Source organism: Numida meleagris, chromosome 3 (genome assembly GCF_002078875.1).
Source record: "Numida meleagris isolate 19003 breed g44 Domestic line chromosome 3, NumMel1.0, whole genome shotgun sequence".
NCBI lineage: Eukaryota > Metazoa > Chordata > Aves > Galliformes > Numididae > Numida > Numida meleagris.
In genome coordinates this window covers 284662-298633 of record NC_034411.1, presented here as the reverse complement: position 1 = coordinate 298633, position 13972 = coordinate 284662, and the positions used below count along the sequence as shown (strand labels likewise).

The 13972-nt window shown below is 41.7% G+C and overlaps 1 long non-coding RNA gene across 1 annotated transcript in view; it reads left to right on the top strand.

Annotated features, from left to right (window-relative positions):
* The window catches only part of LOC110396955, a 32587-nt gene that overhangs the window by 16350 nt on the left and 2265 nt on the right, over positions 1–13972 (top strand). The gene's annotated exons all lie outside the window — the stretch shown is intronic.

Sequence of the window (13972 nt, the reverse complement as noted above, 5' to 3'; positions counted from 1 at the left end):
GAAACCAGGATGCTCCATAATCTCCATTTTACTTCTTCTAAGCAAAACACAAGCTGATTTCTCCGATGCTGAAGGGTGAGGCAAAGGGAAAATGTGGCTGTGTGCGTTGGAATCATAGAATCTGTAGAGTTGGAAGGAACCTTTAAAGGTCATCTAGTCCAACTCTCCTGCAACAAACAGAGACACCACAGCTAGATCAGGCTGCCCAGGGCCTGATCCAGCCTCGCCTTGGAAGTCTCCAGGGATGGGGCATCCACTGCATCACTATGCAACCTCTTCCAGTGCCTCGCCACCCTCCCTGTAAAAGATTTTTTCCTTATATCTAACCTCAATCTATCCTCTTTAAGCTTGAAACCATTTCCCCTTGTTCTAACACAACAGACCCTGCTAAAGAGTCTGTCTCCTGTAGCTCCCCTTTAGATTCTGACAGGCTGCTATCAGGTCACCTCGCAGTCTTCTCTTCTCCAGGCTGCACAGCCCCAGCTCTCTCAGCCTGTCCTCATAGGAGAGGTGTTCCACCTCTTGGATCATCTTTGTGGCCCTCCTCTGGATGCACTCCAGCAGCTCCATGTCTCTCCTGTTCTGAGCACTCCCTATCTGGACGCAGTGCTCCAGGTGAGGTCTCACAGTGCAGAGCAGAGGGGCAGGATCCCCTCCCTCGCCTTGCTGGCCATGCTGCTTTGGATGCAGCCCAGGATATGATTGGCTTTCTGGGCTGCAAGGGCACGGTGCTGGCTCATGTCAAACTTCCCATCCACCAGTACCCCCGGGCCTTTTTCTGCAAGGCTGTTCTCAATGCTTTCATCCCCCAGTTTGTATTGGTAGTGGATGTTGCCTCAATCCAGGTGCGAGACCTTGCACTTGGATTTGTTGAACCTCATGCGGTTCATCTGAGCCCCCTGCTCAGCCTGTCTAGGTCCCTCTGAATGGCATCCCGTCCCTCTGGTGTGTCACCGCACACCACAACTTGGTGTCATCAGCAAACTTGCTGAGGGTGCCATCCTCTTTTTACCCTTCTTAAAAATGGGGGTGATGTTTCCTTTATTCCAGACACCGGGAACTTCACTTGATTGCCACGACTTTTCAAATACCATTGAGAGTGGCTTGGCCACTACGTCAGCTAATTCCCTCAGGACTCTGGGATGCATTTCATTGGGACGCATAGACTTGTGGATGTTCAGATTCCTTAGGTGGTCACAAACCTGATTTTCGCTTACAGTGGGAGGGACATTGTTTCCCAATCCCCTCCTACCAAACCAAACATTTGAGGGCTGTGTGACAAGCAGTTATCAGAGAAAATTAAGGCAAAAAAGAGTTGTTAAGTACCCCAGCCTGCTCCTGTCTGTATGTCCTCCTGGACTTTCTTTTTCTGGTTGAGGTATCTGTAGAAGCCTTTCTTCTTCTTCTTCCCATCCCTTGCCAAGTTTAGTTCAAGCTGGTCCTTGGCTTTCCTGATCCCATCCCTTCACAGCCTAACAGCTTCCTTATACTCTTCCCAAGGTACCTGTCCCTGTTTCCACTGCCTGTGCGTTTTCTTCTTGCTCTCTGGTTTGACCAGCAGGTCCCAGTTCAGCCACAATGATCTCTTGCTTTCCTTTCCTGACTTGCTACACCTGGGAGTGGAGAGCTCTTGCACCACATCATCCTTAAAGATCTGCTAGCTCCGCTTTGCCCCCTTGCTCATGAGGACAGTTTCCTAGGATGTTGTGCTAACTTACTCTCTGAAGAGCTGCAAGTTAGCTTTCCTAAAATTTAGCAGTAATGGTAGTTATGAAAAAGATTTAGTGTTCATCTTCACTTTGATAGGGCCTGCTAGTATTTACAACAAAGTACAAGAGTGAGTTGTTCTCTAGAAAGGACCTCTGCAACCTCTCCTGACAATCTGCTTAGCAAGAACACAAGCCATTTCTCATGTGTTTATACTGTAAAAGCAGTCACCGTGAGTCACACCTTATGGAGACTTTTCGCATGGATTTTTCAAGAATCTGGGGCAAACTATACCTTCACTTCCAAAAGACAAAAGGAAATAAATGGTGGTCTTTGGTCTCCCTATAAAGCATACTAAAGATTTTTCATTGCAGAAGAGAATGAAGATCCGCATCTCATCCTTTAAATTCTTTGGATCGCTCAGCATTAGCAAAAATAAATCTCGTAAAATGAAAACTCTTCACCAGAACTGAGGAAATTATTCAATATACAATACTCTGAGGCCTTCATTGCCTCCTCTGCTGATCTCAAAAAGAATCTTTACGTAGCTTCCATTTTTTCATCTTTCTAATTTTCCAGCCTAACTTTTCTCCTTACAGTTCCTAAGTTAGTCTGTTCTTAAGCATCCCACTGTATAAATCTAAGGACCAAACCTGCAGCTTGAGTGTAATTCTTTAAATTATCCACACATGCACTCACACACAGGTTGCAGCATGCTCCCTCCCCTCTGCAACTGCCCAGGCTTAACTCTCAGAACCAACTACTCAAGGAGGTCCAAATTCTGTCATTTTTGCAATTTCTGCCAGAGATGACTGGTGCGCACTTGAGCAGTTCCCTGGCAGCTGGTCAGTGATCTCAGTTGGCAGGTCTCTTACACAACCAGCCACACACAGATCAAAAAGGCAGAACCCCTCCTTGGGGCTGACAGCGGAGAGCCCCGCAGGCAGGGACTGGGTGGTGGGCTCTGGATGGTCTGGTTCTCTGTTACAGGCTGGTTTGTAAGAGATGGCCACACAGAAGCAAAGCTAAATATGTTGTTGTCACTCAGCTGAACCTGCTTTGCCTTTGAATCCAGTTTCTTGTCTTTTTTTTAATTAGTTTTTTGTGCTTAGTGCTTGGAATTAGCAGAAATGCTATAAACTAGAAAGTCCACAATAAATTTCCTCTCATTCGCTTGTATTTTAACATTCTTTTAAACAGCCAGACAGTACAAGTCTATTCATAACCTGTGCCTCAGAGAACACACAATTTAAATTTAAAAATGCACAAGACATAACAAGTGGGAGAGTCATAAAGCAGGTAAGAATTACATTGACTGAAGGGGAAGGAAGGCCAGTACCAAACAACCTCCAGGTGACTGCAGCAGTCATGGGGGTGACGATGACTGGAGACTACAATATTTTCTCTCCTTTCTTTCACAACACCAACAATTGGACCAAAAAAAAAAAAAAGGAAAGGAAAGAGAGAAAAATTTACAGAGAAGAAACCACTGCCATCTCATTATAACCAAAATGTATGTTGGCAAGGAAAGCGGAAACTTAAATTTGCTCTAGAAGAGACCAAAAGGAGTAGCAGCGTGAGGGGCAAGGAGAAGTATTTGTTCACAGACATGTAGAGGAAAGGTGGTATTCTCAGCTTCAGCCAGATTACATCCGAAGAGATTGTGAGACATCCACAGTGTAGCCTTTGGAAGACTGAGATCCACAGAAACTGGCAATGCAAAGCGTGTTGGAACCGAACAATACGTTAGTTATTATCAACGTAGTCATCTAGTCCTCTTGAAAGCTTCTAAGGAGTTCCATCAGGTCTTTCAACAACAGAACATTCTTCAACAACGTATTCAAAATTCCGTTTAAACTCTGACATGGACTAGTAAAAAGAAAATATTTCTTTCTCTCCTTCTTCCTGGATGTTAAGTCGCAGACTGGGAAATCTCTGCAGGCAAATGTGATGTCTTTATAGCAATCTCACAATTACCTGTAGAGATTCTACAATCTGGCATCTGCATACACAGTAATTATAAAGTGTACAATTCTTCATCTTCCACATCTCTGCTGAGTTGAGCTGAATTTGATCCAAATCGCCTAAATAGCATGTAGCTGACTGTACGCTTTTCTCTTAATAACTTTCATGAGTCAAAAGTTGAAAACAAAAGCATAAAAACTACATATATGAACCCGCTGGACATTGAAAAGTACTGTTAACAACTGCATATTAATGGACAAAGTTATTACAAGCCACGTTTGAACTAGGAGGGCTTACTGCTCCATTAAGAAGCTGCACCTACCCTTCAGTGAAGCTGAATCACAACTGGATTTCCATTGGTTCACACCGCATTGGATGAGTTCAGCTTTTCTAAAATGATGATGTTTGGAAGAGCAGTTTGGTTGATGAGTGGTCTAAAAATCAAACTTTGTTACAGTTGCAGCAAGAAGTCCCTTTGAAAGAAATATTTCTTTTTCAGACAAGAGAATACCTACCAGTTCAGGCCTTTCTGAAAGGCAAAAGGAACTAATTTTTTTCTCTCTTGAAACGCAACTCGAATTGTCTGATATTCATGAAGTGTGAATCTTATGCCGTACCTACACAAGGTCTTACTCTCACCACCACTGGCAGAAAGGTGCTGGCGCTGTGAACTCCATGTGCAGCAACAGCAAGGGTGTGCAGTGTTAGCAAGACAATACAAATCGTGCAAACACAGCCTGTGAGAAGCTGACTGCGTACATACCCTCTCTGTGCTTCAGAGGTAATACGTCGCCAAACAAAATGTGCCCAGTTCACCTCCCAGGGACTGTTACTGGAATTGGTGCCTACATGCTCCACAACACAACCCTCTGGGAAATTCATTCCACCTGAACAAAACTTACAGAAAATCTGGATAGGAGGACAGCTTGGCATAAATTGACATCACTGGTGATAAAGCTGTGCATGCAAGAAGCCAGAGGCTCAAAACAGACAAATACTGACTCTGCACAACAGCCTTGCTCCATAGGTTGCTCCAGAAGTAATGCCTCCTATTTATTTCCAAAGAAACTACAGTAGAGCACAAAAGAGCATAAAACACAAAAAAAGCACAATGACACTATTTGATAGAGCAAATTCTCAGCTACAAAACACTATTGCTTAACATACTCACAACCACTAACTGTGCATTTTCACCAGCAATGAACCAGAGCCCGAGTGCTGCGCTCATAAAAATTGGCACCAGTGGAGGTGACCCACTGCTGCTGCAGCCACTGCTGAAATGCAGCACCTGTCCCTCGCTGTGCTCACATCCACTGTTGGGTCTCCATAAATGTTCAGTATACATTAGTGAATGTCAGTGGTGCAATTTTTTCCGCACAGAGGAATTCAATCACACGTTCTTTGCTCCATCCGCACTTCCATGTCAGACACCATTGTGTCAGACTGCCCCTCTGCTGCCATCTGTCCCATGGCAACAAAATGGAATGGGATATCACTAGGAAGGTTCAAAGTCTACCTGCCAACATCATAAAATACGAGGCATTACTTCTGGAGCATCCCTCAGCTAAGTCTTTCCCCACACTAACCCATAAGCCACTATTGTTCCAATAGTTACCACCTTTATTCTAGATCTGAATCAGAGGTGTGAGTTTAATCTATTCTTCTCAATCAAGTGCTAACTGACAAATGACGAGGGCATGCATGTGCACCTACCATGATTACAGCTGATAATTGTGCAGGCAGCCACAACAGGCATGTCAGCATTTGCAAAAAAAAAAAAAAAAGTGGTGATATCCTACCATAATTCAAACAATGGCAAAGCTCCATTCATTTCAATATCATGGTTGTTTCAACACAAGCCTGAAATATTAGTTCTGGGACTGGGGGCAGAACTGAAGTTGGAACCAACACATTTTCCCCCATCAGACCTTCATAAATTATCCTTGCTTTCATTAAAGCCAACTTGTTCTTGTCTACTATGTCCTGACAGACTGTTTTAATAAGTTATAAAATGTGCTGTGCAATAAAAACATCAGTTACCTTGTACAGTTTTTAAAGAATTTATCTAACTATTCCACGCTAATATTTTAAATCCATCTTCAATTACTCAGTCAGCACAAGCCCTGCAGAGATATCAGTATGGTGCCATACATTTCTCAAAATGCCGTTGATTAATAATACGCAGCCTGCCTATCCATTTAGATTTATAAAGAAATGCATCAAAGAGAAGTTGCATTGACAAATCCAACCCTGAGAAAGAAATCAAATTTTCATTCCAAGAACGGATGCAAAGCGATGCTAGAATCACTTTAGGCTCACCTACAATTTCACTCCCTTGATTATTTTTGTATGAATTTTTAGTTCTCTTCAGATCTTCTGAAGAGGATCTTTTGGTTCATCCTTTATATCTTGAGATGCTGACATCATTTTAAATATGTTTTTACATACTGCCAGAATTAGCTATGCCTTCACGCCTCTTTTTAGAATGATACCACTATTTTAACTAAAATATCACACATGAAAGAGAAAAGTAAATTGTTCTGAAAGTTTCAAGATCTTTTCACAAAACTGTAGCCGTTACGTCAATGCCAAAAATGTACAGATTTCTGGATAACATCTGTGCCCCAGTGATCCCAACACAAGCTCTTGCATTATTCTCTGTGGGATCAGGATTCCTCCAGAAGCTCTTCATCCTTATTCTAATCATCTATTTACATCTACCCATCTATTAGCAAATCTTTTTAAACATGACATCAACATTTGCCACTCATCAGAGCTAGTCTGAACCCATCATACTGGAACAGTAGAATATTAAATACCACGTCCATCAATTTTTATTTTTTTTTTAAATCAAAATAAAAGATCTTGAACACGTGCCACAGTGTGAACTGGTAACACAACTCCCTCCTGCAGCTGCACCAAGTCAACACGATGATGACTGCCACCCACTCCTACAGATCACTTTTCCTGCAGAGCTGCCCAGGTTGCAGTAACCTAACACTATCTGTTATCTCCTGATTCTTTTTCAAAGTGTCTGATTCCTTACTTTTAGCACCATGTAGAACTGGAGCATCGCCGACTAATTATCCAGCCCTAAATGTAACCTTTATTATGCCTGAACTTTCCATTAGACATTTTCACTGCAAATTACAGTACGAAAAATACTGAGGCTTGATTGTTTGATCTTTCATCTGGAAGTTCGAAACTCTTTTAATCAGTCTTGCATTCATTTCATAATCTTATTATAGCCACATTAACAACAACAACAACAAACCTTATGTCAGAAGAACATGAAATTTGAAGAGTTGAGCAAAGAAAAATTAGCAAGCGCCAGAAACAAGGTTGTCTGTGTGTGAATACTCTCTCTACTTTTTGCACTTGCATTTGCAGCGCCAATGGATTACATGCTCTAGAGCAAGATTAACATTCTTTTACCATAAGGTTTTTGAGCATCATTATAACGTGAAAGGCAGTCCAAATCTCTCAGAAGCTTGGAACACCTTTCCACTCATACAGCAGTTGGAAGGCAAAAAAGGGAATGTGCATGTTTGCCCTTGGAAAGACATTCAGCCCATTCAGGTACCTCCTGGATGGAATGTTCATCTGTATCTATTAACACCGTATGGTAATGCTTGCCTAAATTCCTACCTAGAAATGGTCTCCTCCTGCTCCTTTCAAGCCTTTCTTTCTCTTGAAGTTCTACAAGCATACTCTTGGATGCCTGGACAGCTCAAATCCAAATGACTGTTACTGAGTAGCCCTCCTCCATCCACCACCACCAGACCATGACCTCAGTGCCTTCTCCAGATGGCATTTGCCTGTATGCCGAATGGCAGCAAGAAGGAAGTGCATGCCAAAAATGACCAAGCAAAAAACGGGGGAACAAGACTTTACTCCACATGGTTTAAACTTCTTCATCACCAGTGGAAAACAGTTTAAGCAACGCAGAAGAAACGCACAGAAACAAAATTCACAGTAGTTTTGTGTTTGGTAGCCACCCATACAAAAATCAACAGAAGTGATACGCCTTCTGGCTCCTGAGCCTCAGCCACAAGTTTTCCTCCACTTTCCCAGATACACAAATGGATGAGAAAGTCTGGTCATGTCTGTATTTGTCTGGAGCTTTGTTCAGGACTTTATGTATCACCTGATGCCTTCTTTTGTCCAGCAAATACTGTTGAACTGGCTGAGCAAACATAATCAGACCACCTGCCAAGCCTGCCTCTGGTTTGTTCCAGTAGAAGGCTGTTTTTTCTGAGGATTTTGTAAGTTGTTCCCCTGCCAGTATGCTCCAAGGCTGCACTATGCACGGGACTTCTCCCAGAGAACAACCAGCCGCTTTGCACCAGTGGTGGTACAGACTGTATGCCGGGGGCCTCCCGGTTTTAGTACACAAGGGAAGGAAAGCAGCTCGACCCTGCAAGAACATCTGATCCAAACACAAACCCTGCTGCTACAGCATTTTGCTGCTGCAGCAAATGATGATGAAACGGGGTGAATGACCTTGCTTATCATCTTCTGTAGGTGATCAGCTCCAGGAAACAAGCTTATATTTCCCTTCATCCTTCAGAAAGCTTTCTTACAGCTTTTCTCTTGGCATCTACTTTTTCTCTTACAACGTCATCAGATGTCTCCACTATACCCAGCTTGTTCTTCTATTCTCATTTGTTCTTCTGTGCAGCTCCTGCATTTTATTTCTAAACATTTGTGATTCCAATTACTAACAGTGTTCTCCAGACTTGCTGGCAAAACTCCATTATGACCAAACACAAAAGCCAGATTTGGTTATAGTTCTCTGCACTGCGGTGCTACCCTGGCTTGGAAGCACCAATTGCTAGAATTGCAGGAGCGTAGACAGAGGTAAGTGCAAGGAACAGAAGAAACACGCACGTCATTTTTAGAGGTTTGACAGAAATGGGTTTTTGCTCAGCAGTAAGACATTTCCCTTGAATTTATATTTTATTGTACTCCCTATTATACAAGAGAAGCCAACAAGTGGTGGCCGAACCAGAAAGAACAAGTTTGAGTTATGCTTTATCAGTTTCCACGCAGATTGGGGCATGCCAAATATCACCAAATAAACTAGATCTCACTTCAACAAGTGGAGTTGCTTAACAACACCTCTCAGAAAAGATGCAGAGACCCTAAATGCTTTAACGACAGATTTTCACAGTACCAGGTGCTGTCTGTGGAATTTTGCCATCTTTTTCCTGTGAAAGACACTCAGAGAAGAAACTTAGCTGACAAGAATCCACTTGCAGGCCTAACCTGGATGGCTGTGAATTGGCTTAATCTCAGCTGGCAACTGTGAGCAGTTAATAATTCTCACAGTGGTATCTGGGATTATGCTAAACACAGCAATTTCTTTGCTCTAATGGATTAATAGACCTGCGTGGCACCTAAATTGCAGAACCAAGACATACTGCTGCAGTGCACAAAATCCCAGCACACCATGCACACGAGATTAACCTCATGGCTGATTCAAACCACTGAGCACGCTGAACTCCAGACCCTGCCACAATGTCTCCTACCCTTCCCGGCTTTACTGCTGCAGCACCCAGCAGAGGCAGAACGATCACAGGTGTGAACTGGGTTAACGCGTTCTGCTGACATCACATCTCATTTCAGCACTGCCAAAAATGTTGCTTGTAAAAATGCCTTGGGAAAACATTGGTCTAGCACCAAACTGCATGGCAGATGATAGCTTCTCTGTGTTTCATCCTTCACCTCGGAGTTTTTTAAGACAAACAAAGCTCTGTACGCGGACTGTTCAGTTCCTCTCTGTCTTCTTCATTGATCAATGTTCCACCACAACCAACACTTACTTACCCTCAATTTTCCATTACCTGAAACAACTGCAATCATTTTTTCCTGGGTTTCTTGCCTTGGTAACGTGCCAACTCGAGCCAGTCAGGATTCTTGTAACATTTTTAAAGTTGAAGCTCACATGCTGAAGAGGAACAAATGATAATCTGTCACTTCAAGAAGCACAGCTATCACATCTGTGCCTGTATTTATGCTAACAAGGATCAATACCATGTTTAGAAGATGAAGCGTTCAGTTACTTTTATGTAACTTTTACCTGGCTTTTTGTTACCTTTAAATAATAAGCTTAGCTTAAACTAGAGATATAAGCAAATTTTAAAAGTATCTCCTGTCTCTAGTTCAATCCTATTAATTTAAGAAATCATCGCAGTTTCATGATAATGCCATCATTGATTCTGTGGGTGGATATCAAAGATCATTAGTTAGCTAGCTATCGACTAATCAAACACAAATCCCATTATGCTGAAGCCTATATTCAGTACTGTGGAAAGCAAAGACCCTCCTTGCTACCAAATGCCATTCACATGTTTTTCCTAAGCTGTCAAACAAACAAGCAGCCTCCTTAGCCTCAATATCATTACCTATATTGCAGTGCTTTCAAACTGAGCACCTACAGTTCAAAGATGCAGAAATCAGTGCAATATTCCCATTAAGGTCAGGTGGCTTTAGATCAGCCTACAGGCCTACGGATACCCAACAGAAAGGAGTATTATGCATAGCACATAAAATAGTTACATTAATTTCACCACATCTTAATGGATGAAAACTCTAGAGGGCTGATTTTAGAGATGTCTTCCTAGGTTTTACTTCCATGTGAAATTCTAGAGATCACCTGTAGTCTGCCAAAAACTGCTCATGTCACATTAAGTATCAAAGGATCCTGATAAAGGATGACTTGCTCTGATGTACAGAAATTGGTGCTGAGCACCAAAAGGTATGAGAAGCGTTCTTTTTTTGCCTTGTAAAATTTTAGAAGAAAATAATTCTGAGATAAAAGCGGTAAAGTGATGCTATTTCTATCTCAGTCATTGCTAACAGAAAAATCTCGGCTGTAGAAGCATAGAGTTTGTTCATTATGTTCATGTGAGGTTAGTTATCAATCTCATTAGTCACCAAATGTCACTGACATGGTTTGTTTTTCCCTGGCAAATTTTCTTTAAATTCCCCTGTTCACTGCAAGCCCTTTCCTTCCACACCCAAAGTCCAAGTTAATGAAAAGATTCAGATCACTGCAGGACACAGATTGCAGAGTATTTTAACAGACAGATATAACAGACTGCGTGGCATTTGTGCCACAGAAGCAATAATTCAATTACCAACAGTAAGGCACATTCTAGATTAATTTTATTACATTTTAGGCCTGTACCAGAAATACAAAACCCAACTACTTCCAGAATCCTTGACTGCACTCTTTCAAATACAGTGGGTAGAAGCAAAAATCTTGATGCCTGAGGGATTCTAATGACCAAATTCTGCTTATGTTGTGTGTTACTTGCTCTCAATACAGAAAGACCAGCAAATGGACAGATGTACCTGGCTCCTGCACATCCAGTAGAAATACACAGGCTGGCTATCAAGAATCGGGTCTGAAACCAGATTCTTCCTTTCAAATGTAGTGTTCTTTCTAGATCCAGAAAATGTGTGAGAAATTGGACAGTAGCATCAGGTTTGTGGTTCCTGTTGCCAAAACGCTGCGTACAAAAAGCCCATCCGTGCTGGCATTAGGTTATAATTTCTCATGGATTTCACAATTCAAACGCTTACTGAATTTGCAGGCTCGCCCTGCTGAGAGCCTACATCATTTCCTGCATTTTGGTGAGGCAGAACACTTGCTGACTTGCTGTCTTAAGCTGCTCAACCAACAAACAACAGTTCTGAAGAAATTAAAACTTGCAGATGTGTAAGCTTGCTATTGGTGCTATTGAACGTGATTCTTGGTAACATTTATTCTTTGCAATTCTTAGATAAACTATTATTGTGCTCAAAGAAAAACAGAATTTCTCTAAAAAACTGAGTGGTGCAATGAAGCAGTTTTCTTTTCTTCTTGTACACTGGCCTTGTTGAGCCTCAGCATTTGAAGATGAAAATTAAGAAAAAAGACATCAAACGAGGACACTGCAATTGAAAAATTTAGGATGTAACCAAAGTCACTGCAGAGTTTTTGATGTCGCAGATACTGCATCAGGAACTGATTGGATAATAATCAGTCACCATCAGTTCCTAATGCATTGCCTTCAGCATCTAAACAAGCATCAGTGAGTTTCTACACTTTAATAGCTGTAATATTGCAATGATTACATATTTGCTAAATGCCCACCCACCAGAAACCTGACAGCTCTCCCTCAAAAGTATAGCATTACCTTCAGAGCAAAATATAAAGCTATCAGTGCTGTTCAGTGGCACGCCTTGCTCCCTTTCAGATTATGGCAGTGCATTAGAACTGAACTGGGAGAGAAAAACTGAAGGAAAAGAAGACTGTTATTGCCTGAGGTTATCTCAACCATGGATTTCTGATTTCTCTTCAAAAAATATTTGCAAGACATACCTAAAATACAGACAGTGATAATGGCAATACTCACTTTCATTGGGCCTTATTTCAAAGACCTTCAAAATTATTTACAGTGTGTGTTGCATTACTATAACACATGTACATAAAGACATGCATATGAATTCATACATATTAGAATGGAAAACTATAGAGGGAGGAATCTTTTCTTCACTGACAAAACAGAGGGCGTGCTGAACTGGAGCACAGCATAGGACAGCCTAATATGTTAATGTCCAACAACTCATTCAGGAACTGACTCAGGCATATCTAAATGAAATAGTGTATGACACCTGAGTAAGTAAAAGACCACTTATAAAATATACATGTATATAAATATATGACAGATCTTTCAGGCTCTTTGGCGTTTTACATCTCCAAAGGTGATTTGAGTCTTGATTTAGATCTTAGCTGAAGGACACGGCTCTCATCAACACAACTTCTATCAGTTGTGCAATTTCTTAGCTACATACTGTCTCAGAGGATAGCAACTGGACCCCCCAGTACATCTGTGGACGTGTTGGAGGTCTCATATCTCTATTCTGAGCATATCTCATCCAATGTGAATTTGTGATCATCGGTCTACAACATAGATCTGGATAAACTCAAGCAGGAAGACATACAGCAGACATCACAACTATCAGTGAACTTATACACCCCAATTTATCAGCAAAATAACCCATCAAATCTTACCTGCACTCTGATAGAGAACACACCACCTTCACAGTTCTGAGTGGAAAATGGATAGCTAAGAACTTAATTATGATCTGCCGGAGTCATCTGCCATTGTTTTATTCATTGCTGTTATTCAGACCTAAAGCCCAAAAACTATAAATACAATCTCCTGGCTGTTTCCTCAAGAGTTTGACCCATTTCTTCCACACAGAGATTAGCCTGGCCACAAACTCTGGATGAGAACACGGGTCTGGAACTCATCACCGTCCCACAAATTGCAGGCTTTCTTCACCAAAGGTTTGTTTTATCATATTACATTGGTAGGAAACAAAATCCATATTCAAATCCTCAACCCAGAATCTATGTATTCGGAGAACGGAAGTGCTGGCACAGGTCCACTGGTTAAACCCTCAGAATTAACCAGCCCACTGAGAAAGCAATTTGCATAGCACAGAAGCAGTCTGAGGGCGCCACTGTACATGCAGAGACATGGAGCGTTCTCTAAAAAGCAGGAAACATGGCTTGTGGCAAGAGTAATTTTAGAAGTAAGACAAGAATCCTGAGTAAGCAGATGTTGTCTGCAAGGTCAGAAAGGTAAGTGCCAGTTTCACAACCCTACTGCTTATGCAGTGACACTGAACTTATTCCAGCCCCTCTGGGGCTCAACAGCACCTGTGTTGGTTTGCATCTGAGATCAGATTGAAGCGTGACCTACAATCAACCTCCTCCCTTCATGCAGATCCCAAGCTCCTGCATGTGGGCATCTACACAGTCTCCAGTAGCCACTGAGATTATGATGGAACAGTTTGAAAGAAACCAAAGGAGTTTCTTAGCCCTGTACTTCCCTTTCTAAGAAATGCCTATCAAGACTTAGAAACACTGTCCTTCCACATTTTTTTTTTGTTTCCCTCTTGGCTAGCTTTTTTAGAACTGCTATATTCAAGAGGAAGTACATCAAACATTTTTATTTATTATTTTATTTGAGTTTTTCTAGTGCCAAAAGTGTATCTCATCATGTGCAAGTGAATGGCATAGTCACATTGGCTGCACACACACAGAATGTGAGGACTGGTTGTAGCAGAAAGGAGGTGGCAACAATAGGATTAAATAATGAATAATAATAACACAGTTATTTAGGTACTAAAGTATTTTTTATGAGAGAGGGGAAGAGAAGAGAAGAGAAGAGAAGAGAAGAGAAGAGAAGAGAAGAGAAGAGAAGAGAAGAGAAGAGAAGAGAAGAGAAGAGAAGAGAAG